The sequence below is a fragment of the Phoca vitulina genome, unplaced genomic scaffold (assembly GCF_004348235.1).
Source record: "Phoca vitulina isolate PV1807 unplaced genomic scaffold, GSC_HSeal_1.0 scaffold66, whole genome shotgun sequence".
Taxonomy (NCBI): Eukaryota; Metazoa; Chordata; class Mammalia; order Carnivora; family Phocidae; genus Phoca; species Phoca vitulina.
Window position 1 is genome coordinate 4,691,530 of NW_022589769.1, and position 19,212 is coordinate 4,710,741.

Here is a 19,212-nt window from a genome sequence, read left to right on the forward strand (position 1 = left end):
TGGAAGTGGAGTCTGATCCCCCGGGCCTAAGGGGCTTTCATGGGGTAGCTGTGCCCTCTCCTCTGAGACCTTTCAGATGGATCAGACTGGTCTTTTGTAGATACTGGCAGGCTTTTCTTCCTAGCCCTGACTCTGGTTTATAATTATGTATTTGGGACCTCTCTGATGATGGTCTGTCTCCTACTGGACTCGGCGGACACCCACGAGAGAGGGGGTCCCAGTTTGGGCCTCCTCTCTGGCTATTCAGACCTGAAGCCCGCACCTAACACAGCAGATGATTGGTATCTTGAGTATTTGAGGAGTGAATGAGTGTAGCTTGACTAAGACTTTCCCTCTTGCTTCCTACTCCCCCACCCCCTTGTCCTTGGACCTGTGACACCCTCTGCCAAATGCCCCTGTTCTGGATGCCCCAGGCCTGTTGGTGCTGTCTCACCACCCCTTCCCACTGCAAGCCCCCTCTCCTGCCTTTGCAACAGTGCCAAGCAGAAGAGTAAACTCCATCCCAGGAGGAAGTGAATTTGGTGGGAAGGCTTGTGACATTGTAATTATGTGCCTAGGACTGCTTGGAAATATTCTGTACATTATATTGATAGAAAAATACTGCGTTAAGTCGGTGAATTCAGAAGAATACAAAATTTAGCAAGCCTTTGGGAGGAACAGCTAACAAAAAGAGTTCCTGAATGTTTATCTTCTTGAGAGCACATGACCGAGGTGAGCCAAGGACACAGTCACTACCAGGTACAGGGGAGGATCTGGTGTGGCTTGGAGGACACCAGACCTCTCCAGTGGGCTTTGCGTAGAGATTGGTGCTATGATTTGGTGGAAAAGAAGAGGGTTGACTGGGCTGGGTGGTTGCTGAGAGCACTGGGGGCCCTGAATTTTGTCTGGTTGCCCTGTTGGAGGGGCCATACCAGCATGAAGACACTGAGCAATCACCAGCCCAGTGGCCTCCCCTGCTCTCCTGGGGACAGCGCTGCAAGGAGGGGACCTGTGCCGACAGCCATGATGTAATGTGCACTCAAGAGTCCCACTGACCTGGGTGCAGTCCTGTCCCTTCGCTTCATGCTGTGTGACCCGGGGCACGTGTGAACCTGTTCGTTCATTTATAACATGGGGGGTGTGAGGATGAAATGAATCCGAGCCCTTAGCCCCGTGCTCAGTACATGGTTTTTGGCCATGAAATCGTGAACTCCAACAAACTTGTCCCAGTGAGTGCCCAGGAAGTTGACTTTGACATTGACCCCCAACTCAAAAATCCTCTTTGCTTGTGGAGTTGAGTTGAATGGGTGGAGAGTAGGATTGGCAACACCTGCTGCTGGGTTAGAACTGTCCTCCGGGCAGGGAGACTCCGGTTGTGGGTGTCTGGAGAGCACCCCTTGTTCACTCTCTTAGCAATTTGGACAAATGAAGCTGCCAGATGACCTCTGCCAAGGACACTGGTCCAACAGAGGGCTTCTTTGGCTCCCAAGAGTGGTTGGCATCTCCACAAGTGTGTTGACAACTCCCTGCCAAGTGAATCCCCAGTTCTGCCTAATTCCCAGGTCCTGGCAGAGCCTGCAGAGTACTGCGGGGATCTGGCTGCATTCCCCTGCTGTCCAGAGACATGGCTCATCTCACTGTGGGTTTGACCGGCTCTCTGAACGGAGGCAAGAGCTATTCCTAGTGGTCTCAGGGCTCAGCATGGAGCCGATACAAGAGGATCTGGAGAACCACAGCCGTTTCATGTGCTGGGCTTTGGCCTCAGATGTTTGACAACACTTGTATACCTATAAAAATGAGGAATTTTCACCAAACTGGAGACTGCATCTCCTTGGAGCCACAGCGGAGTGTTACTTCGAGGAGGTAACCTCACCGGGAGGAGGAGGATAGAAGTCCCCAGTGATGGGGGAGCGCACATCTCCAGGGTACCAGCCTCACTGCCCCAGACACACATCCTAGGAGGGATATAGGTACAAGTAGCTTGCTGCCGTTCCTGCATCCCTTGCTTCTGGCACACGTGTGTCCTCAATCCCTGCACTCCTTGACGTAGCCCCAGAATCTTCTTAGTCCCATGTCTGGGCATCCACTTCTGATCAGAGTTGGTTCTTCAACAATATCTTCACCTTTCCTATCTCTCTGAAATCTAAGAAAGGCCCTTTCCAGAAAAGTAGAGTAGCCAAACATCTCTAACAAATGGTTCTAAGGCCACGTGGGGATGATGAGCTTGGCCAGAGCCAGGAGGAGCACCGAGCTTGTCATGATGGGCAGGCCTGGTCACGATGCCAAGGCATTGGTCGAGCTGACTGTCCGTCCGGCCCCTAAAGATGGCTTCCTGTCCCTTCCTCACCGTGTTCATGCTGTAGGTGGCCATGGTAGGAATAAGTGTACAGTCTTAACATGAAGAAACTTGCCTGGGTGGAGAATGCTTGCCCTTCACCTGGTTGGGGTTCATGACCTGTTTGATACTCTGCGTCGGCCTCCTGAGTTACCCAGCAGAGGGGCTTCGGTGTCCTGCTGAGCAGCCCAGGCCACCAACTGTGAAGGGTCCTAGCCAGAAAAATGTCGCAAACAAAGCATTTAACAACAGCTCAGAGCTATTACGATTCCACGTGCAGGTAATGTCCAGGGTAGGCAAATGGGTTGCGACAGGAAGTAGGTGTCTGGTTGTTGGGGGTAGGGGGTGGGGAGCAGTTGGGAGTGACTGCTAACGGATACAGGGTTTCTTTTTAGGGGGATGAAAATGTTCTGGAATGAGTGTTGATGGCTCATGATATTTGGGCGTAATTACGAACTACGGAACTATACGCTTTTCAAAGAGTGAATTGTGATTTGTATCTTAATGAAAAAGGTGGGAAAAGTACATGGAGATTTTAAGCAAAACAGGCCAATTTTACTAAAAGCTCCTATTGAGCACTTGAAACAGTAACTTGGTGATAAAGGTGCTGTGCCTCTCCCTATTTCTTCTTCTTTCTAGAACATCCCTGGGGAAAGGAAGATGGTGGGCTTTCCCTTTGGGGTCACAGGTAGTAGAAACTTGAATGCTTTCATTACTGACTCTGCACAGGGAGCAGTTAATGTGTGTGTGATTTTTGAGATGCGCAAACTACCCTTTCCTGGGTCCTCTCAGGAATGTTGACACATGACAACTGATCAAAGCACATGCCCGGTTGCTTTTTTGACAGAGCGGCAGTAATAACTTCATCTTTCATTCCCGTAACCCTTCTTTCTCCCAAGGAGTACATCTGTCTGGTACCTCTCAACATCCCATGCAGGTGAAATTCTCGCCACTGATGGCCAGTGGAGTTGCATTTTCACCTTCAGGTGTCCCAGGGATCCCATATAGATGACGTCTTCTCCTCTGGATTTAACATCCGCTCTTCCCTCCCTCGTTTGGCACCCCAGGAGCTGCACCTTGATGGACTCCGTCCCTGGGCTCTGCTGCCCCCCACCTTGCAGTGGGGGTTCAGTCTGCTTGGTGGATGGGAGGTGGTGGCATGGGGAAGGCAAGTTGGGGGCATTTACTCTTCTGGCTCCCTCCTTGCTGGGCCTCAGGCTGCCGGTGGCTGTGTTCCTGTCCTGGAGACCACAGGTCCTTAGGTGTCCGCCCATGTCCTTCTGCGTTCTTGTTACTGCTGTCTCCCTTTGACCTTTAGGCCTGAAGGAGTGTGGCATGGGTGGGGGGCTTCCCACAATGGCCAGCTCCTGAGTCGGTCACCATCCCTTGCTGGTTTCTCTTCACCTTGCCTATGTAAAGAGCTTCTTCATTAAACCCCACGATCTCCCCCTTTGAGTGTGCTGTTGTCTGCTGGGCTGTGACTGGACCTCCAGGCTTGATCTAGCTGCATGGCTTTGCACTTGATTGTTCCTCTCTTGGAATCCGCTTTTGCCAAGATCATGGCAGATACCCAGGCTTGTTGTAGATGTTACTGCCTCAGGGGGGGACTCATCTGTCTGCCCTCCTACCCTTCTCTTCAAGGACCATGACTTACTTCTTACAGCACTGGGACTCCTGAAATCATCTTCTATTTCGTTGGCTGGTTGGTCTTGTCCAGGGTATTCCGGCTCTCCCAAGTAGACAAGGGGTTAGCAAAACTTTTCTATAAAGGGCCAGAAAGTGAATGTTTTCAACTTAGCAGGCTAGGTGGTCTCTGCTGCACCCACTAAAGTCTGCTATCATAGCCAGAAAGCAGCCACAAACATGAAATGAATGAGCTTGTCTGTGTTCCTGGAAAATGTACTAAAAACCGAACAGAAACTTGTGGTAGGTAAACGACCTCTTAATACAGCTATTACAGAACACCACCAAAATAAGCATGATGGATTTGGCCCGTGGGCCATTGTTTGAGAACCATCAACTAGACTGAAAGCTCCATGAGCATTGGAACCTTATTTGGCTTATTCACTTTGGGCCCCAGGGCTTTGAGTGTGGAGCAGCATGTAGGAGGCATATGGCAAATGTTCACCGAATGCAAACACTTAACGAATGCCTGCTCTGTGTAGGTCATTGAGTTAGACAGTGGGACCAGTGGTAAAGGAAGATAGTCCTTGACCTTGAGGTCCCTGGGAGACCGACAGACATGGTTTATTGTGTAATATACCTGTTGATTTTGATAGATGGAAATCGCCGATGGAGTCCACAGGTGAATCAGCTCACTCTGCTGGGAAGGTCAGGGACTGGCCTCCATGTGGAGGAACCCTTGAGGTGCATCTGGAAGGATGACAAAAGGGTTGGCAGGTGGACAAGGTGTGGTGTGTTTGGGGGACTGGGCAGAGGCCAGGTCATGGAGAGGCCCATTGAGCCGCCATTTGGTCGTTGTCTGACAGCCTGTGGAGAGCCGCTGGGTGAGGCTAACCTGAAGAATTCCTGTGATGAGAGCTTTTCATTGAGAGCAGCGTGGAGGCTGGGTCGGAGGGAGCTGGTAGCAGCAGGAGACCGGGCACTATTTAGAAGCTTCTTGCCTGAGAGTGGGTGTTGGTCTAGGGCAGGGTTTCAGGAGGATGTATATTTCTTAAAGCTGAAGTTGATGCTTCGCCAGGTCTGGTGACCGGTCCCTGCCGTAGAATGTGGTGTGGGAGGGAATGGACAGTAGGCTGATGCAGACGGTTTCTGGCCTGATGGATGGTGGTACTGCTCCCTGGTGCAGGAGGGGGAGCAGGTGTGGATGAGGCAAGGATGTGTTCAGAGTTCAGACAGTGGTTAGGATAGGGAGGAGAGTGACAACAAGAAAGACATTAAAAAAGTAAGGTTTGTGTAGTGCAAGTATCAGGAAGACAAGAGATGGTTGAGCTAAAGCTGCTGGGGATGTCTGGGGAGAAGCTACCACTTCCCCAGTGAAGGAAAGCCTCTTGGTGGTTGGAGGGCGGGGCACAGAGGAGCTGAGGCTGGAAGGATGAGGAGGAGCCAGTTCTCCCAAGATCTGGGCGCAGACCATTCCAGTTGGAGGGAAGAGTATATGCGAAGGTCCGGAGGTGATCGTGGATGTGTGATCTGTGCAAGCAATGGAGAGAAGGCCAGTGTGGCCAGAGCAGCCCATGAGGAAGGGAGCGAGATACAAAAGTAGACTGGAGCCGCTGCCACCAGGAGTCCCATCATGGAGGCCACTGTGAGCCGTCTGCGAAATAGAATTTCCCGTTAATCGAGACTTGGGGTTTTAGGCCAGCTTCAGGGAACCGGTGCAGGAGTGAATTGTTGTGTAACAGATTGATAAGTTGTGCTCGGGAATCCTTGGCTGTGTAGGTTGGAGGCTTTCAGAAGTTTAGCCACTACATTTTCCCTTCTGGCCCAGTGTGACAACTTTGAGAAGATTTAGTACTATTTACGACTGTGTTCCTTTCTGGTTGATAATATTTTTTTAAACTTCTCACTTGAAAATGGGCTGGCATTGGAAAGCTGTACGAGCAGTCTGAGCACTTGGCTTGTTTTTAATCCTGGGATTTTCTTATTTGGGCAGTGAGATTCGTATGGAGTGTGTTTATTCATGCTTTCTTGACTGACTTCTCCCACGGCTCTGGGTGAATTTGCATTGCCACCGTAGGAATGAATCAAGAATTTGTCATATTCAGGCTTGTGAGGAAATAAATAAGAAACATTTACCAGGACTTTTGGGGAGGCATGAACTTTTTGCTAAGTGCAAAGTATACAGGTTTGCAGGGAAGTGAATAGAACTGAGCAGGCCTCCGTTTTGGCTCCAGAGTCATTGTCTCTGAGTCCGCCTTGCAAACATGGTTTCTCTAGGTAATCATCGTAGATTACCTAGAGAAGGACAGAGAAGCTGGAGTGACGTCCGATCTGCAAACCTCTTTGCCCTTACTGCACGGTGCTTGCTAGCTGTTCAGTGGCACCTACGTGGCTTGTCAAGCCATTCAGCGATCCAGTGGCATGAAAAGACCACTTGCCTGTCATTTTCCATCTTGGGTCAGCTCCCTTACTCCTAAAGAAAGGGGAAAAGTGATGTATGTAGTAAAAATTGTCAATCCTTCAGTTTCTGAAGGCTTACTCAGCTAAATGTTTTTTGTAAGCCTACTTTATAGGCCTATTTTTATCACTCAGATAATAAGGAACATTGATTGCCTGAGCACTTCTAGAGGGGTCGTGCATCATTTGGGGCTCTTGATGGGAAATGTCAGGAAATCTAATGCAAATTGACCAGAGCAGAAAGGGGATTCATGGGCTCCTATGACCCAGCTAGATTTTGTCTTCAGGCGTGGCTGGATCCAGGGTGTACCTCTGTTCCCCTCTCTGGGTGGGCCTCATTCCTAGACACAGTTTCCACTGGCAGGCATGGGATGGTTGTAGCAGCTCTAGACCTCCCACGTTCCTAGTTTTATGTCCAGTGGGCAGAATAGAGCTTCTGAGGTCTTGGTAGTCAAACAAAAGTCTTAGGTTTGACTCTCGTTGGCTCCTACTGATGCTAAACGTGTGCCCGTCTCTGAGTCGGTCCCTGTTACTGGGGAGAGTGAGGGCCTGATTAGCCAGCTCCGAATTACCCATCTGTGGAGGTGAGGTAGGGTTAGCTCCCAGCTGAGCACAGGGATAGGAGGAAGAGCTGTGGAGGTAATGTTTTTGCTCTGAGCAAAAGCAAGAACTGCCCCCTAAGAGGTAGCCTGTTTTTGTGTGTATCCCTTCTCTCCAGTGCCTAAGTGCCCAGAGCAGTGTCCCACCTGTACTGGTTAGATTGACTGAATGTCCTCAGAATCGAATTACACACCTGGGAGACTGCAAATTAGACGGCGCTCAGGCTGGCCAGAGGGGGCGCTGTGGTACTGGGCCCCGTTCTCAGTTTGGGAACTAGGATGGCTTTTCTTGCTGTACAGAGGATGTTTTTATTTCTATAAACATGTTTATTTGGTCTTCAGAAAGTGTAACCCATCAAATGTGTGACGTTTCAGAGTCTATCACTTAGGACAAGGTGCTGTTACAATGTGGGTTAACTTAAAAACATTGAGGAAATATTAGCATAGGTGCCATAGGACATGATAAAAAGTTAGGGGCCCACGGGTGACTCGTGGGTGTGCAGCCCTGGCACAGTGACGGTTAAGAGTCGGGATCTTTGAGCCAGACTGCCCAGAGTTGGCCAGCTGTGCCGCACACTGGCTGTGTGACCTTGGGCTGGTTGCCTCACCTCCCTGGGGCCCCTTTCCCCCGGTGGAGCGGGGCTGCCCAGGAGGGTTGTGGGAAGGAGGTGTAGGAGAATTGCATAAAGTGCTTACCGCCATGTTTAACATGTGGTAAATGGTGAGTTGCTATCAGCTATTGTTAGTAGTGGTAGTATAGACATGGCTCAGGGTTAAAAATGTGTTCCGGAGGTTTAGCGAAGTACAAACATTAATCAGTGAAACATTTATTGGGCACCTACTGTGTGCCAGGCCCTGAGCAGAGTATTTGGGATGCAGAGTGAACAGGCAGGGCCCTTGCGTTTGAAGGGCATCTAGCCTAGTGGGAGAGACCAACGGGAAGCCATGCTGGGAGTGCTCCAAGGGCATCAAGGGGAGGGTGCTGTGCTAGCTCAGAGGAGGACGCCTACCCCGAGGGCAAGGGCTGGAGAAGGCTTCCAAGCTCTGCCTCAAGACTGGAGGAGCCGGCCAGGGAAAGATGGGGAGGGAAGGGCACTGTACCCAGAGGAGCTGGTGTGCGCATCGGCAGCTAGATCTCACGGTGTGCTGGCCAGACTCGGGTACCGGGGGCAGAGGAGTGCTGTGTCATTTGGGTGATTTCTTCATTAAATTGTTCCCCACCTACTTCGCTGGGGACTGTTCTCTGTTGGGGGACTAGAAAGGGGCAAACTGTTACATAGCCACAACTCACGAAACTCAGAAAATTCTGTGTGCCCTTCCTCTCTTGGAGACCCTGTCTTTCTTTGAGAATTGCCACCAAGAGCTTCAAACATACAGACTGTGGTGTATATGTACATATGAGAATACGTGTGTGTTCAAGATCAGGAGCATATGATACAGCTTTATTGTATGGACCCAGGGAACCCCTGGTCCAACTTAAAGCTGTGAATTTAGTAACTAATTATTGGTCTGCTTGGGCTACTTAAATTTTTATTTTGCAAAAGATTTTATTTATTTAGAGAGTGTGTGTGAGCTGGCGGGGAGAGGGAGAGAGCGAATCTCCAGCAGACTCCCCTCTGAGTTCAGAGCCTGACATGGTGCTCAGTCTCATGGCTCTGGAGCCCGACGTGGTGCTTAGTCTCACGACCCTGAGACCTAAGAGTCAGTTGCTTAACCGACTGAGTCACCCAGGGGCACCAAAGCCCTACTTGAAACAATGAAAATGTTTCCATCCTTGCTTTGGATTGCTGCATGGATCTCCCCTTATGTGTGGGTCTGCCAGTAGTCTGCAATGGTGGTAAACCAGGGACAGTCAGGTACAACTTCCCACATGGCTCATTAGTGCTATGCCTGTCTTATTGGCATCCCAGGGAATTTTTGGTTTTGTGGGAAACCTGTGATGAAGTCTTAGCTTTGCAGGCTGTACCAGGAAAATGGATTTCCTGGCTGGCTCTCAGCTGATGAAGTCATTATCCTCATTTGGAAATGGAAACACCATGTCCTTTGTCCTTGTCTCCCTGCCTCTGGAGAAATCAGATTCCTGTGGCCTGGGACTGCACCAGCTGATGGTCTGGCCCAGAGCTGGAATCCCTGAGAGGTGCTTTTCTGCGCTCTGCCAGGAAAGCAGGAGGGTAAGGCACCCAGAGGGGACTGTGGTGAGCTACCTGTCTGGCCGTCCATTCCGTCAGGGAGCCTGTGTGTCCGAGTAGATGTCTTGGAATCCCTTTCCTTCCCCGAGCTCACCCGGTTGCCTCTTTCCTTGTCAGGGTTGGCTTCATGGTCCTCATTGTTAACAGGGCCACCATTTACGAACTGCTGAGGGTGGGAGGTGCGGTCATTGGTTCGGTCATCCCTACCACCATTAACAAGGACTTTCACGATTATGGTAGCTCACATTTATTGAGTGCTTGCTGTATTCCGGGCACTCATTGAATCCTCCCAGAGCTCATTGAGGTAAATACTAGTATCCATGCCATTTGACAGAAGACTGAGGCACAAAGAGGATAAGTGGCTTGTCCGGGGGGCCATTGCTGGGGAGGCGCTGAGCCAGGGTTGGAATTCAGACACTCACTCCGGAGCCGGGCTTGGCAGACTGTGGTCGGCAGAGCTGCCATCTGTTTTGGTAAACACGGTGCTCCTGTCGCACGGGCACGCCCCTCCATTGACGGCCCCGCCGCAGCACAGTTGAGCAGTGGCAACACTGGCTGTCGGGCTGACGAAGACTGAGGCGCTTCCTGTCTCACCCTTTACGGAAAAAATGTGCTGACCCCTGTTCTAGAGTCCAGGCTCTCCGTCACCATGCTACACTGCCTTTCGATTTGAAAAATCGAGTCCCTGAGTTCCTACGGGCTGCTGGGTGCTGTGCCAGGAGCCCTGGGAGACAGTGACGACGAGCTGGCGGACACGTCTCACATTCTGGTGGGGAGGCAGGCGGTCATCAGGCACTCACCTCAGTAAGTGTGTATTTGCAGGCAGAGTTGAGCTCTGAGGAAGTGCGGGCCGTGTGAAGGCAGCAAAGAGACACTTAGTGCTTGTACGTACACGATGGAGGGTGCGGATCAGGGAAGATGCTCTTGGGGAAGGGATGCTTGAGCAGATAAAGTCAAAGGGAGGAATCCTCAGAAGGAGGCAACGGGATGTGCAAAGGCTGGGAGGTGAGCAACAGGAGACGGGAGAGGATAATTCTCCTTTCGGAGGAAGGAACAGAGGCTCAGAAGCAGAAGTAACCCTTGTCCAAGGTCACATAGCAAGGTCATGCAGGCAATTGAACCCACTTTGATTCTAAACTCTGTGTAGTTACTTCTCTTCTGTGTTCCTCCACGTGAAGTGTCCATCTCCTTCTGTGCCTTACTCCGGCTGGAAGCCTCTTCTCAGAATGGGATAGGCTGAGGGGCGTCCCAGTGACCCTGGGGCGAGGCCCGGACACTTAGCAGGCAGCCGCATGGGCGAACTGGGGCCTTGAGACCCTAGTGTGCCTTTTAGCGCCTGATCCACTTAACGTCCCTGGTTTCCTCCTTAAGAGCGACTTCTTGGGGCTTCTTTTCATCCCTCATCACAGTGAGGCAATTTGAGCACTTTCCCGAGTTTACCTTTGCTGCTAGAATTTTTTTAATGATCCATTTTGAGTTATTATTAGAGTGTTACATAAATTCTTATCAGTGCTTTCTGGTAGGTTGCCCTCTAAAGAGATCTTTTTGGAAGATAACGGGAATTCATAGAAAAAGGAAGTGAATGAGTTGCAGTTACTTGAATGCTGGTTTCTTCTTGGAAGAGGCTGTGAGCATGGCAGCTGGGGGCCGGCCGGGGAGGTGCCGTTCCACTTCTGACGGGCACCGGCAGGGGAGGGCATTCACGAGGGAGGGCCCACGTCTGGAGGGACCATGCCCTCCCTGAAGGAGGACTTCAGAGGTGACCTCAGCACTTGAGGCCACGGCTAAGGGGTGTGGGTTTGGAGGTGATGAAATACCTGAAGACGGAGCGTGGTGCTACTTGCAGTAAAAAACATTTATTGTATGTGTGCAGTAGGTGACTAGTATGCTGGGTGAATTGTATCTTAATAAACCTGTTAGTGAAAAAAGGGAGTAGAGGGGAAGGAGAAAACCCCCTTGAGCTCATTCAGGCTCAAAAAACAAGGAGTGAGGGGCACGCTAGGGGATGTGTGAGAAGCTTGAAGAGGTTTCTAGTTCGAGGGCACTACTCCTGTCTACAATTGTGAGGGAGCCCGCGTTGCAGAGAGGGCTTGACCGGCACCTAGGGTGGGCTCGGAGCCCAAGGCCGACTGCTGTGTACACAGGCCTTCCGAGGCCCCACTGGGACATTAAATATGCCAGAATGTGCCTACTGCATGTGGAACACTGGGGTCCGGTGTCTCCTGCCTCCTACCTGAGGGACTGTGGTGCAGTCCCTTTCCCTTTGGGCAGGGCACTCGGTGAGTGGGAGGGTGCGGGAAGCAGTGAGGGAGTCACTTGGAGTATGCACGTACCCCCGTGCACCCGGCACTGGGGGGGAGACAGTAAGGCAGGTAGAAAGGATTTCTCCCCGGTGGAGCTTAGTCTCGAGTGGGGTCGCTCCCGCTCAGCCCTGAGGACGTCAGGGGCTGTCACTCTTTGTTGGAGGCTGTCCCATGCACTGCAGGACCTTGAGCAGCTTCTCGGGGCTCTGCCCACTAGATGCCAGTAGCAGCCTCCCCTCAATCATGACCCCCAAAAAGTCTTCACACGTGGCCCCCGTCCCTGGCATTGGCCCCGATGGAGAACTAGCGCTGTGGAGAGGGGGAGCAGCTCCCCTGCACTGGAGGCAGCCCGGCAGCACGCGGGTGAGGGAGGCGGCCTGCAGTGAAGGGCAGCAGGGCTTCGGGGAGTCTCAGCACTCCGCGGGCGAGGTGGCTGCTGGGAAAGCGAGCAGCGGGCACAGTGGGGGCGGGCCCTAGAGGGGGGGCGCTCGGGGACAGCCCGGCTCCCCAGGCTCCGGTGCCCTGGGAGCCAATCTCTGCTGTGCTGCCGTGGGAAGGACAGGGCTGTGGGCGTGTGGCTCCCGGGGTGCCTGCCCATGCTGTGTGCCTGAAGCCGGCATGTGGAGTGAAGGGGCCCCGGCAGTGTGCTTGGGGGGTGCTCCCAGCAGGCTGGAGGCTGGGAGGAGAGGGTGGTGGTGATCCGGGGGTCCGATGGGCTGCACTTGAGAGGCGCTGGTGGGCCATAGAGGGTACTGTGCGTAGAGCTGGGGAGGCAGGCTCCGTGAGCCGGGCCGGTTAGGACGAGGTAGCGGTGGAGGATGATGGGGCTCTGAAGGAGGTGTGTGGTCCTGAGTGTGTGTGAGTGCATGTGCCTGTGTGTGTGTGTGTGTGTGTGAGTGAGTGAGGCCAGCCCGAGGCTTCACAGGAGACCTCCAGGAGACCTTGATTTCCAGGTAGACAGTGGTGGGATTTACTTATGGCTCTGGAGCTCAGGAGAAAAATCATGGCTTTTAGGTGCTTTTGGGGTCGTGGGGAAGTGATGCGAGTTTTGTATCTGAGATTACTTTGGTGGTTTGGAGCGGAGCTGGGAAGACCTTTGACTAGGGCCAGGGTGTGTGCTGGTGGTCTGTGATTCCCTCGCTAGCTCCTGATAGACTCCATGGGAGAACTCCAACCCTCCTCCCTGCTTAACAGAGGCTCTCGGGCGATCTGACGGTTTCCTCCAGAAGTGTATGACTCCTGCTGATAATGGGGGTTTCACAGAGTTGCTCCATCATTGTCGCGTTACAACTAGGAGCACCAAGTGGATCCTGGCTCTGGGGCCTGCTGTTGTATAGCTGAAGCCTTGCCAAAAGGCTGAAATTTATTAAAAAAAAAGAAAAAAGAGGGGGAGCTATAAAGTACTCGAGTTACTTCCCTCTTGTGATCCTCCTGAGTCAGGTAGCAATAAATGTACACTTTTGATAGGTCTCTGCCAGAGCATGGTGTGTGTGTGTGTGTGTGTTGGACTCTCTTATTTGGAGCCTGTGTGTTTGAAACCGTCTGCTGAGAGAGCGAGAAGGTGGGAGCCCCCCAGCTCCAGTTGGGGCCGTATTCTGAAGTCCATGTGGTTTCTTTGCCAACGAGGAGCGTATGGTTCAGGGCGTAGCTGGTGGGTGCTCTCCCTAGGAATGGTGAATGTAGAGGAAGCACTGTGTGTGAGGGTTCTTTGGGTTGCAGGTTTAAAAAAAAAAAAGTGAACTCCAATCAGTTTACATAAAACAAAACCAAAAAAAACAAGGAACCTATTAGTGGGAAGCCCAAAAGGATGGTGTTCGCTTCTGATATGGATCCAAAACAGGAACGAAGTTCCTGGGCTCTGAGTTTTAGCCCTGAGCTTGCTTTATGGATTGACCTCTTACACAGGTGGGCGTTCTTGAGAGGTGGCAAACATGACCTTGAGCAGCTCCAGGCTTACAGTCTTCTTGAAGGATCTCTGCAGAGTGAGGAACACCATTCCTCCCCCAAAGGACTGTAAGGGTCAGTAGGGCCTCCCCTGGCTTGGTTGTCAGTTCCAGAGGGACAGGCTAGCCAGGGTCAGATGCCCACCCCTGGTAGGTAGGGAAGGTGGGGCTATGGGATTGATAGACCCACTAGAGTTTCCTGAAGGGCAGTCTCCAGAAGGAAGGGAATGGAGTGACTCCCCCAAAAGCAGATGAATTTCTTCTACCTGGAAATGTTGGCAAATCCAGGATCCTGGATTTCAGGTCTTTGAAGTGAAGAGTAGAGGAACTTCTGCTGGTCACAGGGTAGGGAGCCCTACTTTTTAGGCTTAATACAGCATTTAGGTCAAATTCACGTTTGTCTAATAATTATTACAGGTGTTCATTGTTGAGCTCAGTCTGTGGCATGGTTGGTGGTCAGTTGTTACACCTGGTTGAGGACTTCGTTTTATTTCTCAGCTCTGCTCCTGACAGGCCGTGGTACCTTCAGGCAAGTCTCCTGCTCTCTGCCTCCGTTTCCAGTGGATGCCAAACCTACCACCTCAAGGTGCTTTTGTGAGGACCGATGGGAAGCCTGAATTGATGAACGGTGAAGTTGTTAGCAGATATGCCCCCCACTGCTGATTGCTGGTGGTGGTCTGGGGCACACATGGGTTTTTAGTTTCCCCCTAACTTAGACCAAAAACTTCGAATTTTTATTCTGGAAATATTACACTCTCTGAGAGTTTGTCTGTGTGTGTTTTCAAATTTTACTTTTTACGTACTTAATAATGTGAAGTGTTGCACAAGAATGAACTGCAGCTCGGTGCCTGAGGAGGCTCTCACATGGTTTGGCTTTGCTTACCTGCTGAGGAGAAGTAGGTTATGTATGTGTCTTAAAATAAAAGGTGGTGTATTGTTCCTGGCAATTTAAGGGGGGAAGGGAATGGCAGGAAGGAGAGGGCCAGGCTGGAGGAAAGAGCACGGAGACAGGGCAGAGGGTGTCAGGGTGGCTTGGGTGGGGCTGAGATCTGTCCTTGCTCTGCTCTGGTGGGCAGCACCTCCACCTGTGTCCCCAGGGCCTGAAAGAGCAGGGGGTGACACATGGATTAGGAGCTGGGGCTGAACCTCCGCTCCGCCATTGACTAGAGCTGTCACCTCGGTCATCATTCTTCTCTGAGCCTCCTGTTCTAGTCTGTAAAATGGAACCATAATACGATTTTCTTCATAGGGTTGTTGTGCGGACTAAACAAGGAAATCTGGGCAAAGTGCCTAGAACTCGACAGCAGTTATTAAGGGTATAATGTTACATTGTTAAGAGTGTAATGTTAGAACGAATGAATGTCATTTTTAGATAGGAAGGAAGTTGGCTATGCAATTCTCACTTTAAGGGTAATGGACACTGAGATTCGAAGACAGAAAGTAACTGATGTGAGGTATTGCATGGCTCGTGAGTTGGTAAAGTTCGTCTGTAAGGGACTGGATAGTAAACACTTTGGGATCTGTCGACCCCGTGATCTCTCTCGGAACTACTCGGCTCTGCCAGCGCAGTGTAGAAATGGCCACAGATGACACACCAACGAATAGTTGTGGCTGTGTATCCGAAAAACTCTAATTATAAGATACTGTTACCAACAAAACTTTATTTCCCATGGTTGTGGCTGCTTTTGGCCTGAGGCCTCATTTTGCCCTCCCCCCGACACCCCTCTTGCCAAGTGGTTCGTTGCCACGTGCTGAGTTAGCTACTTGCGTCTGGGTCTTGAGGCTTCACATTCTAGCCCTGTCTCACTGGGACACACAGCTGCGTCTACGTGCATATCAGAAGAAGCTTGTCTGCCAACCAGGAGCCACACACCTGCTTTTGCAGCCGCTGAGACCCTTTGGGAGAAGGGAAGGGCTTCATTTCCCAACTTGTGAGATGCTGGTAGAGAAGTTTCCTCTCTTTAGGGCTTAATGTATTTTAATTCCTTGGATGCTTGGCTGGGTTTTGCAGCCTTGCCGCTGTTTGTTGATGGTTCAGTGAAAGTGATTGATGGGAAGTCTTTATCTGCAATGGCAGGCACCTGCTAACTGTCCCTAAAATGACAGAGCCTCAGACTCCAGATCAGCACCTCCTCGGTGTTCCGTCACTGCTGCACAGCATCCCCCAGGGGCCTCTCCTGGGACGTGGCGGGGCCATCGGCTTTGTGCTCCTGAGCTGCAGGAACAACCATGTGGGAGGGGTGGTGGAGTGGAACCCCTCAGGAGCGCGCTCGGCTCCCGGTCAGCCTGTGACCGCTCTGCTCGAAGGGCAAGAAGAAGTCACTGGAGTTTTTCCAGCCTTGACCTCGGCTCAGAGGAAAGTGTTCGCTCTGGGCAGACGGGCGGTGGAGGGGTTTGTCGCTGGACTCCTGCCAACTGCACGGCAGGTTTGTGCCAGGTGCCCTGGGCCCGGCAGGGGCAGGATGGAGCGGTGACAGCACCCCACCTCGTGTGGGCATTCACCAACCGTCAAGGCAGCCTCGGAACCAGCACAAAAGACTCCTCAAAGCTCATTTAAAAATCGAGGGAATAGGTATATTTTCCACGCGATAACCCTGTTGGTGCTTTCTTAATAACGATACAAAGATGAGGAGGTTACACAACGAGATGAAAATGCAATCTGCTGGGCAGCTTGTTGGAAAGTGGCTAAGTTCTCCTCCTTACTAATAAACAGCATGTTGAAGGAGATTGTGTGTTGTGTGCGGTTGAGCTCTTTGGATTTTTGGAGGAGGAAAATGGTTCTGTAAATTGCAAATATTGTTAGTCTACTGCAAATCGTAAGTCTTCCGTCCTTGAGCTAGGAGGGACATAGCTTAGTGTCCCCTCCGGAGAAGCCTAACAGAAAATGTTAATTACATTTCGTTTACCGCTTAGGTAACTTCCAAAGGGAGATGGGGCTTGGGAATAATTATTTGGGGATTTTTCCATTTTTAGAGCTGATGCTTAGGGATTATCTAAATTGTTACTAATCTTACTGGGCTGCATGTTACTCCCTGCCTCGCTTATAAACTTGCCATGGCATTGGCCTCGTCAGAAGTGGGTCACTATTTGCTAAACACTGAATTATGTCCTCCCAAAATTCCTATGTTTGCAGTCCTAACCCTTGATGTGACTGTATGCGGAGACAGGGTCTTGAAGGAGTAATAAAGGATAAATGAGGTCATCAGGGTAGGACCCTGATCCAAAATGATGGATGTTGTTAGGTTCTTAGGAGAAGAGGAAGAGCTAGCAGGAAGGAATGCAGGCACACAGAGGAAAGACTGTGTGAGGACACCAGGAGAAGGAGACCATCTGGAAGCTGAGGGGAGTGGCCTCGGGAGTAAACCAAACCTCCTACACTTTGGTCTTGGGCTTCCAGCCTCCAGAGTGCCAGGAAATACATGTGTAGTGTGTACGCCACCCGGTCTGTGGTACTTGGTTATGGCAGCCCTTGCAGACTAAGACACGATTCACTGATGTCTCTTGTCCCAGCTTCTGACAGGTGCAGGTTCAAATCCTGGGTCCATGGCTTATTAGCTGTGAGTACTTGGGGCAGATTAATGAACCATCCTGTGTCTCAGTTTCTTTTTCTGTAAAGTGGGGTTAGTATATGTCCCAGAAATGGCGTATTCTGTGATTGTGTGTTGTTGTAGTGTGACTTGTGAAAGGGTTTGACTCCATCTGAGCCTTGTTTTCTGAGAGTAACCCACAGGCTGGTGTTCCGTATCCCATTTTTTGTTTTTTTTTAATTGGTTTTCTGTGACTTCCATCCCTCAGTGATGGAGGCAAACATCTCCCTAGCATTTATGGCCAAAGCGGTGTGGTATAGGGGGAAAACAAGCTGGTCCTGGGGTCAGGCTGCATGTGTTGGTGGGGGGGGGGGGTGGGGGCGCTGGCTGCTTTTCTACTTAAAGCTGCAGTCGGCTCAGCTGTATAATGGGGCCAACGTGGAGTTGGGCTGGAATTCTTGTATGTTGCACAGACTAGGATTCTGTGGCGCCATTTTAATCCACGTGGGGCTACATCCCTCATGGCGGTCCTGGTGGTTTTTCTTCCCGGTGGGGGGGTATTAGTCTGTGGAGGGTCTTAATAAAAGACGTTATCAGTGTTATTTAGAGGCAGACCTTGTCGGTTATATGTTCGCACATCCTCAGTGCCTGGTATAAAGCAGGTGCTCAATTATTTTTATTAAGTTTTATTGATACACAATTCACATGTGGTAGAATTCATCTACTTCAAGAATGCCGTTTAGTGGTTGTTAGTACATTGGCAGCATTGAATTATTTTCTCAATTTTAAATAGGAATATGAATGAATCCATTATGTGGTGCCTCACTCGTAGCATGTCCTCATTCGGTCGGTGTTGGTGGAGCACCTGGTATGTGGCAGGTGAGGTGCTGGTTTCAGCCCTGGGGACCCAGCAGTATCGCAGGCACGTGAAATTGTGTGCCTTCATGGAGGTCACGTTCTTGTGAATTTGGGATTTGGTAGTGGTTGGCCTTCCCTCCCTCATGTAGCCGCTGGCCAGCTATTGAACAGGGCTACCTAGCAATAACTCTACCTGACCTTAGACTTCATTGTTTCTGCCATTCCACAAGTTGTTAATGTGGACTCTGTGTCACTGTAGTTTTCATCTGATCAGTATTCACTGTATGTGGGGAAGGGACCAAGGTCAGGAAATACCAGGGTGGAGGTTCCATGCTTCAGTGAGCTCCGGAGGATGAGATGTGAAGGGACCTCTCCGGATGAACACCTGGTTACAGGGCACGGCTGCAGTGGGGGGCTGCAGTAAGATTTTTTACGTACACTTTCCCCATTCTTAGAAAAAAATCCTTTTGCATCTATATTGTCTGAGCCCTTAGCCAATAATGTACTTTTTCACTTTAATTCTTGTTTAGTCTTAGTTCCATAAGTTGACGTAAGTTCTGTAAGTTTTTGCTCCAGCTCTTTGGCTGGCTGGCTAGTCATTTGGGTTTTTGGAAGCTTGTTCCCTGCTATTTTGTGGGGAGCTAGGTGGGATGGGCTGGTGTTTTCAGGAACAACCAGCTCAGACTTCCTGCACATAGTTACTAGTTTGTGTTCTTTATACTTGAAATAAACTAGGTGGACCTGAATACCCTTAGATCACATTTTCTTGATTATCTTAAATAGGTTACTGTGTCTTTTGGAAGCATTGCTTTGGAAGATGGATGATAACCTAATTTTCTTGCTCTTAGAAGTCACTAGCCCCAGGGGATTCTTCTTTCTCCCATGGTCAGTAATTGCACTAGACTGCATCTTGGTGTTAGTCACTCAAAATTTGTATTCCCAGGTACATGGTGTGCTCTGACAATATGTAATAGCAAATTTCTTGCAACAAAGTTTTGTTCCTCTCCAGGGGCTTCTGTTTGCTCTGTATTGGTTCTTATTTGTCCTGAGTATTTGTCACTTTCTCTCAAATCACTTTTATCCCTTTATTTCCTTTCAGTTTTTTTCTTAGTGTTTTTGAAAGTTTTTTCTTTTTTGACCTTCTAAGTGTTCCTTCTAGGTTGGTATTCATTTCTGAAATGTTTTCTTCAATTGCCTGAGTTCTGTCACCTCATGACTGCGTCTAATTCTGCTTCATGTTGTTTTTTCCTGTGTTCCATCATTTCTGTGTGTCTTTTTTTTTTTCCATGTGTCTTTGAACATAGTTCGAAATAGAAAGTTGCAGTTACATGGGTATTTCTGGCATGCCTTCATTACATGTAGATACGTTCCACTTGTTACTCTTCTTAGAACTTTGGAA

At 50.4% G+C, this 19,212-nt stretch overlaps 1 protein-coding gene across 1 annotated transcript in view; it reads left to right on the forward strand.

The window, feature by feature from the left end:
• Positions 1 to 19,212, forward strand: part of SNX29 (sorting nexin 29) — a 510,558-nt gene that overhangs the window by 143,528 nt on the left and 347,818 nt on the right. The window lies entirely within an intron of this gene.